At 36.0% G+C, this 22,218-nt stretch overlaps 1 pseudogene across 1 annotated transcript in view; it reads right to left on the reverse strand.

Annotated features, from left to right (window-relative positions):
• Positions 1–22,218, reverse strand: part of LOC149208742 (uncharacterized) — a 48,038-nt pseudogene that overhangs the window by 1,437 nt on the left and 24,383 nt on the right. Inside the window, exons 5-6 of the transcript XR_016253071.1 lie at positions 14,275–14,406; positions 3,806–3,981 (exon numbers count right to left, since the gene is read on the reverse strand). The product of XR_016253071.1 is annotated as an uncharacterized LOC149208742 (transcript). The remainder of the gene's footprint in view (positions 1–3,805; positions 3,982–14,274; positions 14,407–22,218) is intronic.

The raw sequence follows: 22,218 nt of genomic DNA on the forward strand, positions 1-22,218 counted from the left end.
GCATTTTCAAGTGGGAACCAAAACAGAAGAAAAAGGAATAGCATACAGCAAAATAGAGAAAACACACTAGCCCTATAAACTAAGAGATTTAAATGCATATCCAACCTGCCCCCCTCGGACCTCTATGAATAATGTAATACAAAATTTTATCAAAATGGCATTAAAATTTAAAACACCATCAAAATCTTCAAATAAACCACTAATGTTAAAATTGCAGGAGTCACCTTAAGAAATCAATATTCATGTAGCAAACGACATCTCAAGAGCACTTTTGAAGGCATGCTGAGGCTAGATTTTACATGAATTTTGGAAACATTAAGGGGGGTGGATCCTCACCTCCCCAAACCCAATTTTGTATGCAGAGCATCCAAAAACAGGGTCTGGGATTTAGTAAACAGGTTGTGCTTACAGGCGAAAAAGTCTTTGCCTTCTATAAGGAGAACCAAGAAATCTCTTGTAGACATGTTGATGAATATCATTCAGAAAAATCAAAGCAAAGTCCAAACATTTAATAGTAATCTATACTGTTCAGATAAAATGTACCAAAGTCAAAGAGACTGATTTGTAAATTCATTGGTGTTTGGCCATCAGGAAAGCTAAAATGGGTGGTAGATATAGCTGCATAATGCGCAGTTTTCTTGGCAAACTAAGGAAATCGCAAGTTTTTTCCCGCATGCCAAGTTCTCACTGAAAAAAGCTCACCAGTTTGTTGAGATTCTCAAAAACACTAACTCTCGAGTTTTTAGGAAAAATTTGCCTACTGTGGAAAAGTTCAGAAATGTATGAGAGCAGAAAAAACAATTTAAGGAAAAAATCCCTCAAAACTTGTCCATTTTATCTATTGTTTCTACGAATTGGAGTGAGGAGAGTCCTCCTGCGAGTTTCAAAGGAGAGAACTTGGACTTTCATTGCCATCAAATAATCTTCCATGGATTGGGAATCAGCTATCATTGGCTCTCTTCATTTTAAGTTGTTTTTGAGATTTATACAAGGTTTGTCTCTTGTTAGTTGTTTTGAACTTTAACTTGGAGAGTTTGTTATTTATTCTACAAACATTCTTTAGTGTTGAAATGTTCATAATTTTTTACACCAGATTTCATTAATCATCAATTAAAATGCCAGAAGCTTTGGATTGATTTTGGAAATATGGTGAACCTTTTGAAGGGGCAAATTCTCACAAGTTGAATTGAAAATTTGATAAAAGTCTTTTATCCGGAGATATGGACCATTCAAAATACATTCTTGCAAGAATCCCGGACCCACGAGGATGACCCTTGTCCGAAAGCTACAAAAAAATTCAACAAGTTGCAGAATGAAATTCAGTTGGAGTAGCAAGAACTACAGGCATATCGACAACAGGAAAAGTAGACAAGATCAAGAAGCACAATTTTATTTCTTCCCAAGATGAACACCGGAGCACAGACTTGCCCCAACTCAATTTTTAAAAGAAGGAAAATAAGGAAAAGCATTGGAACAGGTGTGTCTTATAGAGCGACATACTCTTTAACCTTTTCCGAGAACAATCCATTCTACCAGGAAATGTGGGATGTTATTGTGGCCTCGGATATATGGGCATTACTTAACAGGAATTGAGGGGGACAAACCTTCAAAGGGGCAAAAGGTAAAAATAGTCTAACGAATCAACTTTTCCGGGCATATCTTCCAGTCGATTTTGTCTGAAATCTGGCAGGGATTTCTTGGAATGGTAATTTTATTCAGTAATCTGCATAATCTGAGTGCCCCCAGGGTTTTTCAGGGTGCTGAATCTTTTCATGCATTCAGAAACACATTATAAACAACAAAAATTCCAATATCGTGAAAACTTCTATCACTGGATTCTGGCCAAAAAGGCAAAAACGTTGATTAGTGAGTAGACTGCACCAAAAGAAAATATCAATACCTGGCAATAGAATCGAAAACAATCATGAGAAACCACCAGGTGTGTGGTTATGTCTGGACTCTAAAAGCTGAATGGAAGGAAAGCTTCAAAACCCATGACCCATTTAAATTTCTTGGCTAATTGTCCCAAGGGGGGCAATATTTATGATGTTTGTTGATGCATCTGTTGAAGAAAAGTGTAACTAGGTTCTGTATTTGTAAAATGTAATTTTGATCTTTATACTTGTCAAGAAAAAGAAATATCATCCTTGTAAATTATATGAACAAGTTTCTTGCTCATTCCATAGATCTATGAAAGTCAGAGTCAAAATCATGTTAAAGAGCTCTTCTTGAGCATTATGTAATGCACATGGGTCAACCTAGTGTCAAGCAGTCCTCCAAGACAAGCATCATTCTCCAAAGAAGTCTGCCAGCGAAAACAATGACAAAGACAGTCAAGTCGGCCTCAAAGTATAATAGATGACATGTCGGCTCAACAGAAGGACGTAACAGTACACTGGCTCATGTCGGCTTGCATACATGGTCAAATAACTATATGTATACGCAGCTAAGAATGATCAATGAAAACATGGAACCTTGGTTCACTCTGAAACTTTGGGATATGATCTTGGTGATACTAAACAGTAACATACTTGATATATGATCTCGGTAATACAAAACAAGTGACAGAATTTCGGTATATGACCTCAGAGGGTACTCTGTTTCGGTGACAGAGAAGGACACTCCGGACTCTCGGCATCCCTATACGATATCCAAGCAAACACTTCCTCGGCACTCCTGTCATCACCATCTCGGTGGATGCTCTGTTTCGGTGGATACTCTGTCTCGATGGCAACAATCTAAGTATCATACTCTCGGCACACCTATGACAAAGAAGGATCACGTAATATAGTCTCAGGTAGCTGTATAACATACAAAACACAGTCTTGTGAATACAAATACAGTCATGTGAGATATATCCTTGGCATACAAAACGCAGTCCTGTACTGAACGCAGTCATATGACATCTCAGTCACAAGTCTCAGTGTAGCTGTGTAATATACTCAACGCAATCACACTGAACGAAGTTATAATAAATCTTTGTCGCAATTACAATTATGATTTTCATGATTCTGAAGAAGATAAGGAGAATCTCGGCAATAGAGCAGCAACAGTGAACTAGTTGACATTATAAAGATCTCATTGAAGGAACAGCAGTACAACAGCAGTGATGATCTCTACAGTGACAAAACAGAGGATTGGTGTCTTGGTCTTGGAGTGGCTCAGGAAGTCAAGGGTTGTGGTCTTGGTGTTCGTCAATAAGAATCTCTAAGAAGAATTTTGTGCGGGTTTTCCTCTCCAAGAGGGAGAGGTTTTGGCCCTGGCAGAATGCCATATCTTGTGCTCTTGTCTCTTTGCTTTGATAGCTATTTGTTGAAGTAAGAAATACACACACTAATGATAATAAGCAAAAGATTGTGCTAATGATCTAAAGACTAAATGCCTCACAAATAGTTATCATGATAAGAAGAATCTCATTAATTCAATCTGCCCTAGATTCTTCAACAGCATCTTCCCATCTCAAATATGCCACATTGATATGTAAGTCGTGGAAGATTTCATCCAAGATTTTGGTATCCAAGATGTTGTGTAGGTGCAGATGGTCCCATTTATTATGTGGTAGCTGGCAGAATGCTAATGAAGAGACACCCCACATTGTTTCAGACCCATCTGCTGGCCATTGCATTGAGTTGATGCTGAAGGATAATACATATAAGCAAAATTGACTCTCTAAGAGTGACCAAATCAGCTCTATTACTGCTGTATTACTGCACAAATCTTCATATGACATCTCATATGTTGGTTAACAATGACCCCAGTCAAACATAAGAAGCAAGAGAAAAGGTAATGGCAATGAATTTCATACCTCACACCTCCGGCATCAGAATTAGAACTCAATATAGTCTGGTCACTGTGAAGCCATGCTACCGTCCTGATTGAACCAGGAGAATTGTCAACTTCTTTTGGAGGTGCATCAGGGCGGTTCAAATCAAAAATACGGAGTATTTTCTCATGTCCTCCAGTGAGTAAAAGGCTTGTGCTCTGTCACAATGTTACTGATACATCAATAAAATATCAAAATGCTGACTAATAAGTAAACAAGTAACCATGTGCATTCAGAATTGTAAATCAAGTACAATTTCAATCCAAAGAGTCTTTCAGTAACCAAATTTCCTCAAATTCATGACTAAACAATCATAACTGCTGTAGTAAAATCTATTAATTTGACACATTGTAAAATAAACACAGCACCTAAACCGTTTCTCATAGTATAACCTTTTGGAGAATTATTAATGATATATTAAGTATAAAAATGGCATCTCCAGTTAAGAACTGGTGGAGAATTACCATATCCAGTTAAGTGTTGTAAAACGGCCTCGTATTCATTCAAAAAAATTGAGAATATATATATGAAGTGATTTATATAATATACATATATATTTCCAATCATCCTGCCAAGCATTATGCAGATACTGAGATGCTTACCACAGAGGAGCAAGATATAAACAGCCAACTGTGAAAAAGTTAACAATATGAAAAGTCATTATCTAATTGAAAAAGTGACGATAGAACATAGTAGATATTTTCATCTACCATCTTCTCTACACACGATCTTAAGCATTCTAGAATAAGCATTTCATTTACCGTATTCTTCAAACAGTATGTTAAGATTCCAGCATAAATAGTTTCAATCTTTTCCAGTTTCCCTAACTGATGAACCATATCAACTAAATCACCAAGTGTTGGAAAGAATTGACAATTTACATGTAGAATTACGATAGAACACTTGAAGATACTGTTCAACACATATTAAAGTCATGCAGAAATTCAATGAAACATACTGATGCAATGTATAACATTAACACCTTAGCTTGTTGTAGGATAGCATTAAATGCATGCTCGGGTAGCAGAACAATAAATTAAAAATAAAAATAGTATGAAATAAGAGCTATAAAATGAAATCTCAAAATTCCTAACAAAAAATATTAGATCATAATGACACTATTGCAATAAGATAAATACTAAATGGAAGGGCCTGGCGGTATGTATTCAATTATCAATAGTTTAGCTTCTCTCAAGTAGTGCAGCAAAAACAAGATTTAGTGATAGTGACACTTGCCAATTATCTTCTATTAGTAAATGAATAACATCAGAGAATCCATTTCTGTTGGCGATATCCATCATCATAAAGCTTCCATGCATCCTCTACATCAATATCCTAAAAAAATTTCCAGCACCGCATATAGTTTGGTATCTTGCACTTTGGTAACTGTTAACTGCTGCATATGTAGGGTAATTTTTCCCCACATATTTCTCATCATTGAGTAAATAAAAAAATGTGTGCTCCAAATCCTTGTCGTGACACCCTGCAAGCTAGGACAACAATCAAAAAACCAATTCTCAAACATTTGCAGCTCTATCTCCTTGCATCATACACCAACAGATTGAGTTCACTTAGGCCACTGTTGATATCATCCACCAACAGATTTTCAATTAGGAAACTGTTAGTATGTCCACTTGTGGCACATCTACACCAAAATTCATTCCACAACAAAGGAAAGAAATTTTGTTCTTCCGAGGTTGTCCTCTTCTAGAGTAAACATTTTTTTGCAAAGCTTCCATGAAATATTTTAAATTTGTATCAACTATATGTGGAATGTCCCTGCTAGGCCTGTCTTCATACAACATAGAATTCAAAAGCATAGGCCTCAAGTCTAATATTTATGCCCGTCAATTACCTTTTTTTTAATTTTCTCTATCACATTGTCCATTGTTTAATAAAGCTCTCCTTAAGTAGAGGAGTCATCAATGCCATTACCACAGGTTGCATCAAGGCAATCAGATATTCTAGGTTTTCCATCACTTGTTCTCAAGCACCTATTAATGGGTCCTTCTGTAATCAGTGTTCCACAGGGACGGGTACCCCAAGGTGGGGTGCACACACCTCTCCCACCCCCACACACCTGGGATGGGGAGGCGGGGAAACGTTTCCCCGTGTCCCCCTTTTGGGGAGATGCAAAGAGACGCAGAGGGGACATTTCCCCCGTGTGGGGAATGTGACTCCCCAAAAAGGGTGCGTATGGGAATCCCCCCTCATAAAGGGTGAGGTGCCCCCCCTTAATTTTGCTTGAAAGCAATAATTTATGAGTGTCGAAGCTTAATACTCAACCCTAGGGCCCTACTAATACTATGTAATTAATAGTAATGTTAAATTCTTTCATTTTTATCCTTTTACTTAAATTTTTACATGAAATGACTTGAGAGTGGTTCCAAACTCATCAAACTTCATATGGAGAAAACAGAATTTAATATCCCATTCAAAATTCAGCAAACTTAACATTTTTAGGATTGGGGGGATATCAATGTTTCCATTGGATTCTATCAAGTATGAGGGTCTGGAACAAGCATTTAAACAAGAGCACCAAACTCAGAATCACCCCATTTGAGGGGAAACATGTCCCCCCTCAATTTTGTCTAATAATCCTTGAATTTAAAAAAGAAATTAAAAAATGGAATTAAAACTAAAAAGAGAAAGACATAACAAATATCAAAACCTAAACTAATTTGCACTCCCTAACTCAATCATTTGACTTACCAAGATTACCTCTACTTGGCTTACCACATAGCACTATCTAACTTACCAGTTAATTGTTGCTTATCCTCCCTCGCAACACTCCTTCAATGCTCATTGTCCATTTTAATTTTCAGTTTTAACTTTCGAGTCTTGACTCTAGATATTGATGACCTTAGACTAATTCTTTGACTCGTCACTCTACTATTTTTGAGTTTTAGTTATATCAATTTACCATTCTAGTCTTCAAACTTCAGTATCTACTATAGTCTATTTTTCTTAGTACTAATTAGATTCTAGAATGATGAATAATGAATTTAAATTTTAAATCAATTTAGAATCTAGAATGATGAATGATGAATTTAAATTTTAAATCAATGTAGATCCTAGAATGATGAATATAGATCAATATATTTCATCATTGAAGCTCGTGGTGTATGGATGAATGATATATGAATCACCGTGTCCCCCTATCCCAGAGTCTTTGTGGAACATTGTCTATAATCCTCTATCTGCCTCGCCTCCTCCAATCATAACAAATAACCATGCCATGTATTGATCCTTTACTTTAAACCATGCATTCATTAAAATGTAAAAAGGTTGTATCTCATCATGTCACATATTAAGTCACTTGACACAATGACATGAGACATTAAAATACAAGTGTCTAACACGTGACACAACCACCTCAGAAATAGGACACAACAGACATACTAGTAAGCACTAAGTAGTAACTAGTATGATTGAATTTGCATCATGTAAATGTTCTAGTTTATAAATTCTAATAAAATTTGAATTTTAATGTGTATATTTGATTGTTGTGTGTGTGTGTGTATGTGTGTGTACGTATATATATATATATATATATATATATATTATATATATTATATAATAGGACACAACGGACATGCTAGTAAGCACTAAGTAGTAACTAGTGGTATGATTGAATTTGCATCATGTAAATGTTCTAGTTTATAAATTCTAATAAAATTTGAATTTTAATGTGTATATTTGATTGTTGTGTGTGTGTATGCGTCTGTATGTATGTATGTATATATATATATACACACACACACACAACAATGACAATCAAATGAGACACACACAAGAATTAGAACCATAATATGCAATTTTCTCATCAAGCCATCAAAATCAAAATCCATTACATAGATACTGAGTCACTACTACTATTGGTGGGAACGCCAATGGCAAATACAAAATAGAGTATATACTACAACCGTAGATAGAAGAATAACATAGCACATGAATGTTCATCACGAAGGAGTTCAACAAAGGAGTATCAAAATGTACCCTTTGCTCAAACCAACATAATTGATTAGGCATGTCAAAGCCTTTTCCACCATATTTATGGCTTAGATTAGGCAGTTTCATCAAAATAAAGGCCATCACTAAGGACTTCAACAATCAACACCACCAACATTGGGATACATATGGGGCTTGGTTCTCTTAATTAAATGCCAATCACATACTCTCATTCGTGATAAAATCCAATGAAATGTCGCAATCCCATCAATCCTGAAATCCTTAAAATTATTACATCTGTTGATTTTTTAATAGGATATGAAAATCTCTCCCTTCCATGTGAAGTCTGATGAGGTTGCAGCCACTCTCAAACATCTTGAAAACAATTAATGGTAATCTTAAATAGTTAATTATAACTTTGACCTTAAGAATTTAACATTACCATTAGGTAACATCCAAGGAGCGCCAATGAAGGGTAAAAGGAGCACCTTAGGAGTGCACTCCTTGGCTCTGGGATCGTCCTTAGTAGTGCGATGCTCCAAAATTAGCAAAGTGTGCCCAAACGTTCTAGAGGGAACTCCCAGATTTGTTGATGCTGCTCTCGCTCGAAACATGATTCCGAATTTGGAAGCAAGGGAGGTGAGATGCTTCTTACAACACTAGTTCTCCACCATTTCAAAAACGTCAAAACAAACATCATTGCATTTTCTCACTCCTCCATCTTGTTCCTCCTTTTCTATATCTAATCTAACATGTGCATCTATTGGTGCGGATGATGCGAATGATAACACCTCATGAGGATCACCACCATCATCAAAAGTGAATATCTCTAGCACTAAATCATTGTGATCCAAGTTGGTTAATGCCAACTCAACAATGTTGTCCAAACCCAGATCATCAAGAAACACTTCCTACATCTTTGTTTTTCCTTTTAACAACTTCTCTCTCTACATGTAATAAAACAGAGGTTGGTGTGCACATACACCATTGTCTCTACCCTAGACTACTCAAGCTTGTTCTTCTTTAAACCATACAAAATCCCTATATGTGCTCCAATTCCTCTTGCAATAAGAGGATGAAGTAACCTAAGAGAGGAGCATCATGGCTAACTATTATATAAAAATCCGCCAATCTCTTCAAATTTGCAATGAACCCTTAAGTTGCACACCAACATACATTAGAGCTCCAACCTACAAGAGAAAAATGTGAAAAAATGAGGGGCAGACCAATTTTTTCGTGACCCAGAGTCCCCTTTTTGCATGACATGTATTGTGAAATCGAGACATGATTTAGCCATATGTCCAAAATGTGTCCTATCGTATCCTTGTTCAACATGAAGAATATGGACACAAAGGCCCTTAAGGGCGTGTCATATTACTTAGCTAGCTAGCAAGTTGATCTTGAAGTAAGGGAAATTTGTTAAAAGAATCATTAAGCAGTGATTATCCAATTGTCAATGATATCATATGGAACTACAAGAAGGTGAAGATATGGCTACATAACTTAGAGGCAATTGTGAGAGAAGCACAAAATATTGAATAATGGTAGAGCTTTCTTCCTTGAAAATATGTTGTTTTGAAAAAATGTGGAGATTCCCTTTCAAAACACATTAAAAATCAAAGACACAAAAGATTTGGCTATGGGTCGAAAAATAGATGAAGAAGATCCAATGGTCAATGAGATCATCAAATGTAGAGCACACTTGGAAGCCACCTTCCAAGCAAAGATGTTTTGTACTAAAAAACATTAAAATTATGACTAGTGTAAAGTTGAAGGGCATATATAAGTTGGTTGATGTGGAATGAAATCTCATAAATTGACAATGAATAGTCAAAATATAGCAAAATCTTTGTACATCAAAGGCAAGGCCATTACAAGAGATATGTGAAGATTTCCTAGTAGAGAAACAACAATGATAGGAAAAACCCTTCTCGAATTGGCGCTTCTTGATATATGGTGTCCAATGAGGGCAACCCTTGTTTCCAATGCTAGGGATTTCTTGTTAATAGTTGATAATGATTCAAGAAGATTTCTATGTTGCACGAAACTTCAAGGAACCCGGCGTTTCAGGCCGTACCCGTACCCGAAACTCCGAAACTTGGCCGAAACTCGACCATCATGTAATCATCTATTAGAGTTAATATAGACTTGTTTTTCCTTCTAAATTTTCATCTATGGGTCTTATTCCCTTTTTTCTTGCAAGATAATGTGTTATTCACTTATTTATTTAAATATAATTTTTTATATATACATATATGACACTTCAGTTGACGTTTCGACCGACGTTTCAGAAACTCCAAAACGTTTCAGTGTTTAGTGCAACCTAGGTTTATTTTCTAAGACAAAAATCAAATGTTTATTGTTGAATTTAAAATTTCAAAACTATTGTTGAAAAGTAGTCCTCTAGTAAATGCATTAAGGTCCTCCCAACAGATAATGGAGGAGTTAATTTCTAATAGGTTTGTCAAATTTTGTAACGGATATAGAATTTAAAATTTGTTCACCATCACACTCCCCATTGAACTAGAGTCATTAAAAGGTCCAACTGAATAGTTGTGGAGATGGCCAGATGCATAATAACAAGGAAATACCTAAAAAGAACTTGGCATATGCAGTACACAATATAGATCAGAAATCAGATCACACATATTCTGATGGTTGTAGTATGGATAAAATGTCAGCCAGAGTGAATGGTTAAAAGATGCAGAAAGATGGACAACCAGCTGGTTTTAATGTAAAAGAAAAATTTAGCAGTGAGATAGCTAAGAAATGATCCAATACAAGGCACTCACGAAGTCAATTCCAATGAATATATCATCATAGGTGAGAGTGCATGACCTTTCCAGCCTTTTTCAGATCACAAATTAGATCTCAGATATTCTAACAATTGTACTATGCTTAAAATGTCAGGCACGGTGACCAGTAAAGAGATGTAGGAAGGACAACCCTTCGTTTGTGGTTGATGTGAAAGAAGAATTTAGCAATTATTTAACTGAAAAAAAAAATCCAAATAAAGCAAGAATATAACTGATTGTGAAGAACATCCGAGGGGAAAAAAGGCCCGAGTGGTACTACAAAACAATAGAGGAAGTACAGATGGAGGAGCTTCCTGAACCAAGAGAGACATGGCCAAGTAGAAGATGAAAGAGAATGTAAGTAGTGAGTGTATTTTGTGTTATTTGCCAATATCGATGAAAAAGATGAAGAGAAGAAACCCTTGAGGAGGGTGAAGACAAAATCACTCCTGCAACGACGCAGGATAGTTCTACAACAAAACAAAACAAGTACAATGTTGTCTTGTGCTACAAAGGTGTGGAGGAGGTGAGCTCAACGGACAAATAAGACTCCACATCAAGACTAGAGATGCTGAACTCCTCAGCCATCACTGACTCTCCTCCCGCTGGTGAGCCAATTGTCAAATAGATGGTTGGTGACATGACTTGTTCAACATCATTCATGCTGACTGCATGTCATGCAGTTCATTTCCAACTATCATTTGTTGATAATGCACAAAAGTTTGCTCTAGACAAGCTTGTGTTGTCTAGATAAGTTATTTTTGATACGGGTCAAAGGAGCTATTTTTAATATGTGACATTTTTGGGAGATTTTGGCCATAGATTTTGTCATCTACTTTAGTTTACATTTACAATGTAATGTCATCATGTTATAAGAATTGTTAGGTTATGACCGACTTAAGAAAATCATTAATACATGTTAGGTATTCAGGAACTGCATAACATACTCGACATATGCCTCCCATCTCACAAGTATGACAATATAATAAGACTTTGCGAACTGCTACAATAGAACATCCAAGTATATTTTCTCTCTCTTTTTTCTTTGTACCATCTTCCTTCCTCTCTTTAAATTCTGGCAATAAAGCTTGGCAACTAAAACAATTTATGCCATCACTCAGCCTTCCTCCTATTGTTTTTTCCACAGCAATTTCTCTAATGATTTTTCTTCATATGACTTTCCAAATCCAGTTTTCTTCCCATTCCCATTTATTTTCCCAACGAGCTCCTTTCATTCCAAAGATATTTGCTAGAAGAATGTCTCATAAATTTTAGATACAAATATCACAAATCTAGTTTCAGCTGCATATAGACTTCACACAAAGACACCCAAGATATTGAATTTTTGTATCAAGGCCATGTAGGAGGGTTAAAAAAATCCACCAAACATTTCGATAAAGAAAAGGAAAATGTGTCAATTCAGCAAAGCTCCTAGAGACCACAAGGAAGGTTAGTTCAGAACTTCTAACATAAATTATTTACTGGTAACCTAAGTCCTAGATTCAGTATAGCAATTCTAATATTATTTTTATAGCTTTAAAATTCATTCCAATCCAAAATGTGTCTGCTTATTAATACAATAAATTTGACATTTCTCCAAAAAAGAGTTCCACCTATATTCCCCCTCAAGCATGTGCAATTTAAAGTTTAAACCACCGCATTAATTCACCAGAATGTGTCAATTCAACAAAGCTCCTAAAGACCACAAAAAATGTTAGTTCAGAACTTCTAACATAAATTATTTACGGTCCTAGATGCAGTATGGAAATTCTAATATTATTTTTATAGCTTTAAAATTCATTCCAATCCAAAATGTGTCTGCTTATTAATACAATAAATTTGACAAATCTCCAAAACAGAGTCCCACCTATATTCTCCCTCAAGCATGTGCACTTTAACATTTAAACCACATCATTAATGTTCGAAAATGTAACTAGGTTCGGTCTTCATTAATGTATTTGAGTCATCATGTAATGTACTTGTCAAAAGAACAAAGAATATAATTATTATTATTATTATTAGGACTTATGAAAGCATGGGTTTCATGCTTGGGTCATCATGTTTTAGGTCAAAGTCCCCATTGGGGACTTCTAAGATTTATTCTGAGTTAATAGAGTCATTGTACTTTTAAAGAGACCCATCTTGGGCTTTTGAATCATGTAAAAAGGTTAAGTATTGAGTCAAATATGAATTATGTTGCCTCCACACCAAGTCGGCCCTAAGATGATCAAGACGGCCTCAAAGAGGGCATTCGACCTCACCAAAGGACTATAAATGAAGCAGTTTGAATTCCATTTGAAGCACCCACTCAACAAGCAAGTTCGATATCTCTTGAAGCTGGAAAAAAGTGCGAAATAGAGGAAGGAAGAAAAGGAAGTGCGAGTGGCCCGGTTTGGAAGATCAAAGTTCTCTTCTTGATGTTGTAGTCAGTTGCCGCTTGTTGCTACCTGATCAAAGTATAGGTCGAAGTTGTTGGTGTTGGGTGCTGCTACCTCAAGAAATTGTATTGGGCCAAGATCGACGTCTTTCAGTGAAGATCGAAGCCTCCAAAGCAAGGTCGAAGTTGTTGGGTCAAAGAGAGTGTTGCTACTATTGTTGTTATTGCCAGGTCAAGTAGGATCATCTACAAGAGAATAGGAAGGTTGACTTGGTGTGGAGGAAATTTTGTGTCAAGGTCTAGAGTCTTGGACTATCTCTGAAAAACTGTAGAAGGGAGAATTATTGACTGGATTTTCCCCTAGAGAGGGGTTTTCCCTGGTTGTGAGCCTATATCTAGTGTCCATTGTTTTATAAGTTATTGCTTTGGTAATTGCTTGAACTAAAAGAAAGAAGATACAAAGAATCCTAATAAGAAGTCAAGAACATCACAAGTAATTATCAAGTGTAAGAAAATATTTCTGCCTTTCTGATTTTCTAACAATTAATTCACCAGAATGTAAATGAAAGGAAAAACTATTTATACTTTGGTTCCCATGTCAGCCAAGTTTTAAATAAATAATATACTCGTGAGTCATGTCAGCCTCAACAAAGCTTACATCAGTCAAGAGGTATAATGATTTATTTTAAAACAAAACGATGGTTTAATTGTAAGAAGATGCAAAAGATAATCCCAACATGAACACCCCCTACATAAATAATTACCACCCATTATATAGTATTGCATTATTAATCCGCTGCCATGGCATCCGAAATGTCAGCCAAGTTCTAAATAAATAATATACCTCATGAATCATGTCAGCCTCAACAAAGCTTACATCAGTCAACTGGTACAATGATTTATTTTAAACCAAAACGATGATTTAATTGTAAGAAGATGCAAAAGATAATCCCAACATGAAAACCCCCTACATAAATAATTACCACCCATTATATAGTATTGCATTATTAATCTGCTGCCATGGCATCTGAAAACAACCTCAATTCCTCTACAATCGTTCTCTTTCAGATGGATTTGAAGTAAATGAATAGTTTTCTACAAAGACAAAGCTGCATCATGTCCTCCTTTTCAAGATAAGATAAGATAATTTTATTAATTTTAAGAGGACTTCTATGATGCTGTTCTAAAAAGGTTTATCTCCTAAAAAACCAATCATAGGCATAGTGTAATCAAGTCACAAAGCGTACAAGTCGGCAGAACCATAACATGCATAATCAAACAGAAACTCATCCCACAACAGATTCCATCAACACAAGAGTTAACATTACCTCAGAAAAAGCACATGCTCGAACAATGTGCTTGTGCACAAAACAGTGCAACTCATCTCCTGTCAACGCATCCCATATTTTGCTGCAAAAATGCCAAACATGTGCCTTTAAAAAATGTACAACCTCAGAACACTACACAAGATTCAACTGATCCAATTGCAGATATAGTTAAAAATAATGATTTCAATCACCCATGTTAGCATGTGAAATGGTAGATGACTGCATTTCAAGCATTATTCACCTACATCAGTGTGTAGTCCAGACATAAATAAGATTTCTATGTATAAATATTAAATACAATACATAGTGACCTAACTAAAGAAATCTGTGCAGACAGTGCAACTATTACAAATCACTTTAAGCAGTGCTCTATAATATATCAAATTAAATACCCTCTGAAAGAAAGCTTCACACTGCGAGAAGATATATTTTCCATCAAACATGCTTCCAGAATCTTAGTAACCTGATCGTCATATATAACTGGCTAAAGAAGGGTTAGGAGACTGCTCCAAGGGGAGGAGGTACAATTAAATTCTATCTTCAGATCAAGAGACAAGCTGATTGAAATATGGAAAGGGTCTCAGGCTAAGTTGCAGGAAACGTGGGTCTAGGGTCCGTACCGTACGGAAACGAAACAGAAACGGGGAAACCCATATGGTACAGCCCAGAAACTCGTTTCCGGGTCGTACGTCGGAGTTTCCTCTTGTAACTTGACTTTTTCTTGTAATTTTTTTTAATTTTTTCACTTCTAATTTTTTTATTGGGCGACTCAAATATCCTCTAGATGTCTCTCAAGTTATACAATTAAAAAAAATAAAAAAGAGTGGGGCAGCCGAATGTTAGCCTATGGCCCTAGTGTTGATATGCAGTAAAAGTGATCTTACAATAAAGTAGAATATCACTTTTACTTAAAATTTTTAACATTACCATGAAGTGACTTTGGATGTTTGAGAGTGGTTTTGCCCTCATTGGATTTCATATGGAGAAAGTAGAATTTTAGATCTCAATCAAAATCCAGCAAACTTATCTGTTTTTCAGCATTTCAGAATTGGCGGGTTGCAATGTTTCCATTGGATTTTGTCATGTACTAGGGTATGGAACTTGTATTTAATCAAGAGAACCAAGCCCTCTATGCATGGGAGACTCCCAATAATCAAGAGCATGTAGGGTACTAGGGTATGAAACTTGTATTTAATCAAGAGCACTAAGGTTGTTCGACTATGTAGGAGGAGATTCCCAATCAAGCACGAGACGACAAATTAGAAATTTCTCGTAGCCGATTTTGGATATTTCTATTTTCATTATGTGATCATTCATGAGTAAATGTGATGTAAATTTAGAGACTTATAGTTTATGCATTGACAATTGACAATTTAATCATAATGTAATAAATTAGAATGTATCATATATGCTTTATGATTGCACATATTTCTTAAATGTCCCAATATATATATATATATATATATATATTGTGTTCCCCATTTCCAAAATTTGGGGGGCTCATGTTTCGTACCTGTGCCCGTTTCGGAAACTCGTACCCGTTTCCCCGTCTCGTGCAACTTAGGTCTCGGGCCTATAACAAAGAGAACAACGAAGGAAAAGGGAGGGGGGGAGGCGTCTAAGATGCATGAAACGCTGAAACGCTTCAGAGTTTCCGAAACGGGTACGTTTAGAAATGTCACCTTCCAAAAATAGAAATGTCGGTCGAAATGTCAAATTAAGTGTCATATATATATATATATATATATATATATATATATATATATATATATATAAGCGAATAACACAATATCTTGCAAGAAAAAAGGGAATAAGACCCATGATGACAATTTAGAAGGAAAAACAAGTCAATATTAACTCTAATAGATGATTACAAGATGCTCGAGTTTCGGCCAAGTTTCGGAGTTTCAAGTATGGGTACGGCTCGAAACACTGGGTTCCTTGAAGTTTCGTGCAACATAGGGGGCTTCCAATCCTAATCAAAACCATTGGAAATTCAACTCTTCCAGCAGATGATCTAAAAAGGAACAACTAAACTTTTATTCCAATCAAGGTGAAAAGTTAGCTAGTGATGTCAAGGAGGTACAGCCTATCAATTTGCCAAGGATTAAAGAACATTTTGTCAAGGAGAAAAATGAGTATGTCAAACTCGAGAAGGGGCCTCCCTTACTATCACAGGCAGTAGAAAAGGTCGGAACAAGTGTTATCAGAACCGAACACCATTGACCTAATTGGTAGAACACCTGAACCGGGAACTAGTCAAAACCGGGCCAGAAGAAAAAACAAAACCAAAAAATACATAAAGTATTCAAATTTTAAATAAAAACATATATAATCATGTGCATCCATATGAATCCAAATCCTTTATAAACAAATATGCAAGAGTTTTCATTTATATAGCATGTAAGAGTGCATATAACCAAAATAGCACTTCATGCAATGCATCTCTGAACCAAAAATACATCAACAAAGAGGCTCTAGATGGTCAAAAATAAATCATGCTACAATAAACACCTACATATCATCAAAAGCATTGCCTAAATTGTGATACATGTCAACAATATCACCCTCTAGGCATTAAAATCAATGTTGTGAACATTGACATCAAGAAAAAATCCCAAGGGTCTGGAAACCAAAAAACATAAAAATTGAGAAAGTATCGGTAAAAGTTGATAAACGACAGCAAAATTAAGATACCAGTGAAATATCGATAAAGATGGGAAAACATCATCTAAGCCAAAAAAATCATGATTTCTCAATTTTTTCATGATAAAATCAGGATGTTTGAAACACTGATTAAAGATAGATAAAAAAAAAAGCTTCACATGTCAAACTAAGATTTTGTTTGAGTGAGGGGAACATCTTTACTTGGGTAGTGATTGTTGAAATATGTAACTAGGTTCGGTCTTCATAATGACATGTAATCATGATTTTATGTATTTGATGTAATACGAAAAATAAATTTATTGTTGTTCTTCAGGCATGGAAAATTATTTTTTAGGTCAAGCTCCCATTGTGAGCTCCTAGGGCTTGTCATTGAGTCTACAAGTCATTATCATGTATGAAAGACCCAAATTAGGGCATGTTACATATTGTAAAGAAATTTTATGTGAGTCAAAGTATAGTCAAAAGACCCTCCAAGACCTCATCAAGTGCTAACAAGCAAGTCGGCCTATTTGAGGGCTCAAGAAAGTCTATATAAAGGAGGACTCGGCCTCATTCAAGGATCACTCACTCAAGCATCAAGAAGCGTGCGATCAAGATAGATAAGGAAGCCTGATACCTAGTGAAGAAAGGATAAGAGCTAAGCACTTTAGAACTGTTTTGGGCTATATTCTTCCACACTTGCAAGAATTAGAGCATCATCTTGCACCAGACGATATGATCACATTCACTCCAAGAGAGCCGAAGTTTTGGGTCAAAAGTCTTCCTTACAAACCAAATTGATAAGAAGAAGATTCCATCTCAAGCGAAGAAGGAAGTGTTGAAGAAAGTGTAACTAGGTCCAGTCTTCATAAATGTAATTTTGATCTTTGTACTTGTAAAAGAAAAGAAATTTTATTTTTGTAAATTGTCAAAAATGAGTTTCTTGCTCATAACATAGGTCTAGCACGTATTGAAGTGCTATAGGAAAGGCAAAGAGTCAAAGAAAATGTTGAGAACCCTTCTTGGGCATATATCAAATCTATTTGAGTCACAAACACTGTCAAATAGCCCTCCAACGACAAGCACACAGTCCTCTTCTTATGTCGACCTCCAAAATAGCTAAAACGCAGTCAGGTTGGCTCAAATAAGGAGACACAACAATTCATACTCTCATGTCGGTTTATATGCATAACTAACCACTATAAATAGGCATGTAGGATCCACACATTACAAGAGCATACAATTCGGACACCTCTACAATTTCTGATGAGGTACAGGATCTCGGATGTCTTGGAAATCTCAAGAATAATTACAATGAGAGAACTTGGATACTTTTGATGTTTTTGGAGGGCAATTACAGGATGGATTTCGGAAGTCTGTGAACTATATTTTCGGCCTCCTCCCAATCTCGGTGATCACAGTCTTCACTGAAGCAACATTACAGTCTAGACATACTTGTGAAGAGGAGGGTCTTGTAGTGACACTCTTTGTCTAGGCCTACTCTCTAGATAAAGTCACAATCTCAGCATAATTATGATGAGAAGGATTCCAGCGATCCTACAGTAATGCACTCTGTCTCATGAACACAGTCATGACATCGTCATAGTGATCTCAATCATAATGAAGATATAGTTTCAAGGTCATGATCCTAATGAAGATTACGGTGGTGTAGCAATGATCTCAATGCAACAAAGTATAGCTATGGTGAAACAATCATGATCTCAATGACTCTAAGTGCAACTCGCATTTATGTATATGGAGATCTCGTTGTTATGTTGAAGACCTCGACGAAGGTGTAGCAATGGTGTTGCAATAGTAATAAAGATCTCAGTGGTGCAATAATGATGGCCTCAATGTTTTAGCAGCGATGATGATCTCAACAATGATAAAGAAGAGGATTGGTGTCTTGGTATTGGAGTGGCATAATAGGTCAAGGGTCATGGTCTTGGTATTCGTCAATTGGAATATCTATAAGAAGAATTTTGTGTGGGTTTTCCTCTCCAAGAGTGACAGATTTTGGCCCTGACAGAATGCTAACATCTTGTGTCCTTGTCTATTTTGTTTTGGTAGCTACTTGATGAACTAAGAAAACATACTCTAATAATATCAAGAGAAGAGTGTGCTAATAAGCAAAAGTTAAAAATGCCTCACAAATAGTTATCCTGGCAAGAAGAATCTCATTAACTCTAATTACCCTAGATTCTTCAACAGAAAGAAGTCAAACTCGTCCATATTCTAGCCACGCGTGTGGCATAGGGTTTCTACAGTAAGGTCGAATTGTAGTCCAAAATTTGCAGGTTTGGAAAAGAGGTCGTAGGAGAAGTTGTTGCTACTGAAAAAAAAGCGAGTTGACTTTGCAAAAGAGAAGCTCATCAAGGGGAGGCATTGATTTGGTCTTGGAGGGGTCTTGGTCAAGGGTCTAGTTCTTGGAATTCGTCAATTGAAGATTCTATAAGAAGAATTCTTGTGGGTTTTCCTCTCAGTGTTAGAGAGGTTTTGGCTTTGGCTGATCGCTTATATCTTGTGTCCTTTGTCTTATTGATCTTTATGATTTGGTAGTTGTTTGATGAAGACAACACTAATAATAATCAAGAAGCTAATTTAACAAAGTAAAAATATATCACATACAGTTATCAAAGCAAAGAAATCACCTACACTGATGCCCCTAAATTTCTCAACATGGCAACAGAGCTATGATGACAAGTCAAGGGAGGGTAGCTTAAAGAAGGACACTCAAGAGTCGAAGCACTAGAAGATCATCAAGAGCATCAATCATCAAGAAGGACCACTCATCTCAAAGGCACTACAAGGGCGATGATTACACCATCATCTTGAAGAAAAAAACCTCAAAACCCTTATTCGTTTAAAAGAAGGATTCTACACTCTAAGCATTCTTGGGAACCTCGAACAAGCTTCACCTCGAAGGAGACCTCAAAAGACCCTGCCTCTACTTAAATAAAGAAGAACTACAAATTGGAGCATCTTGAAGCCTCTACATCAAAGAAAAACAAGGAGAAGGGGTTGACATCATCATCGAGAAACCAAGGAGATCTCCCTCTCTTCGAAGGATCACTTTTGAAAGAAAACATCTTCATCAAGAGGACATCTTCTATCATCATCATCAAGAAGGCAACAAGTTGAAGATATTGTCATCAAGGAGTATCTTTATGTCCACATCTAAACCTATCAAAATGACTTGATTTTGTAAGGAACACAACAAATTAGTTGGGTCATCACACTTTCTTGCATGGAAGAAGAGGACAAATTTGATCCTCATAGAAAACGTCATTGATCATGTTAAGGGTTCAATCACTAAACCTCCTTTTGTCACCCAAAGTGTACACCTAAGGCGCAACGCTCAGAGTAGGGGTTGTCACCCTGATCCCTACTCACTCCGTTCTAGCTCTCTCCCAAACAAGATAAGGGGGGCAGTCCCTAAAGGCAGATGAAAGGGAGAAAACTTGTTGAAGCAACAAGTCCTAGGAGATCAATGGGCAAGATCACTACCTCTCTAGACAACTTGAATTATAATGAATTAGCAAGTGTTTTTTTAAATGAGAAAAATATATCTTAACAAGATGAAGCAATTAAGAACAATGAGGCAACAATGAGATCAACAAATATAGACTAGTGCCTAATGAACAATGCTCAAAGTAGATTATATCACTTGCACAAATATGAAGAGCTTCAAGTTACTAGATAAGCAGTGTTGCAAGATGGATGTTAGTATCACAGATCAAGATAACTAGAAGTATGAGCAGTAAAGCGAATTAAGAACAATTGCAAGAAAGAAACTTATGCTTTCAATAAATTATGACATTCAAAAGTACAATAAGCTTGCAATTATAATATTGAGCCCACAATTCCAATTACCAATGATGAATGAATGCAAGATGAGCAAATGCAAGAAGAAAAAGTTAGTAATGAGGTTGGTAAGTTAGTAATAAAATAAAAGGGACCCTCAAAATGGGATACCATGGGGAAAGGACCCCAAGCTCCCTCTAGGAAGAAACTTCTTTATTATTAAGATTAGAAAAATGACTCCCTTTGACAAGGTGAGGGTTCAAATAATCCTAAGGGGGATTTATAAAATAGATTATTTTAAATGTCCTTCCTCAAGATACACAATGATTTTACAAAACTTATAATGATTTTATTTCTCCCAAAATTGAAATTTCACCTTCCCTTGAGATATTAATATATAAATGAGAGATTTATAATTGATAATTCCAATTAATTTCACTCTAAATTGCCATACGTCCCAGGGAGAGTGAACTACACAAGGGTTAAATTGAGGAACCCTTCTAATGTTTGCGGTAAATGGATGAAGGCCACCAAAAATTAAAATCTTTAAAATATCAAGCCTTCCAAAAATTCAATTTCCAGATTTTTAAACTTTAGAAATGCTCTACTTTCCTCAAAATAATTTCGCTCAGAGAAATTTGACATCAAAGCTTAGGAAGAAATTACACACTCACGGCTATGAGCATCTAAAAAAATTTGGGTCTCGAATTGGACTTCCGGCCAGCGAGATAACGGCCCAGAGATGAAGGCGACCTCCAAAGGAGAAATCGATCTGAAATTTTTACTATTTAACTTCAATTTCGAGCCCAAGGCAATGTTGAATCTCCTTAAAATTATCAAGCTTTATGCCGTTGAGAAATTCATTTGTTTGCAGGTCTCTCGCAACAGGTGAATGCAAGCAAAATATTAGTGAAATCCAACCAAACTCCCAACGAAACCCCTGCAAAAAATTGTTGCAAGCCAAGATCTTTGACCTTAACCTCAGATATGGGCCCAAAGGCCTCTCGACTTAAGGAAATGAGCCCTGCAAGAAATAAAAATAAAATAAAATAAAAATAAATAAATAAATTCAAAGAAATTTTTGCTACTCTTTTAAAATCCTCATGGCCATACCCTTAAGGCCTTCAAGGAGAGCAGTTCCAGACTATACGACCGTCAATATTTTCTTCAAAAGCTTGATTAGAAACCTTAGCTATTGGCCTTTTTTTAATCTCAAAAAGGAAATTGTTGATTTCTCACTGCCCTCAAAAATTTAATGAAACTCCAGCAAAAATATTACATCTTTGCAAGAAATTAAGGCAAAAGATAACCTAGAGAACTTGTGGTTTAGCAAAATGAACATTTATATAAGATTGCAACCCTCAGAAAATAATACAAATTAAAATTACAAAGCCACAAAATTATGCCCAAAACTGATGAGAGAAAGCCTCCCAGCTAGTCGCTTCTCTACCTGAGAAAATTTATTGAAAATTATGGTCACAAAAGTTTTTTATT

Source organism: Pinus tabuliformis, chromosome 1_2 (assembly GCF_031772625.1).
Source record: "Pinus tabuliformis cultivar Carrire ecotype Pingquan chromosome 1_2, CPIR1, whole genome shotgun sequence".
NCBI classification, from domain to species: Eukaryota; Viridiplantae; Streptophyta; class Pinopsida; order Pinales; family Pinaceae; genus Pinus; species Pinus tabuliformis.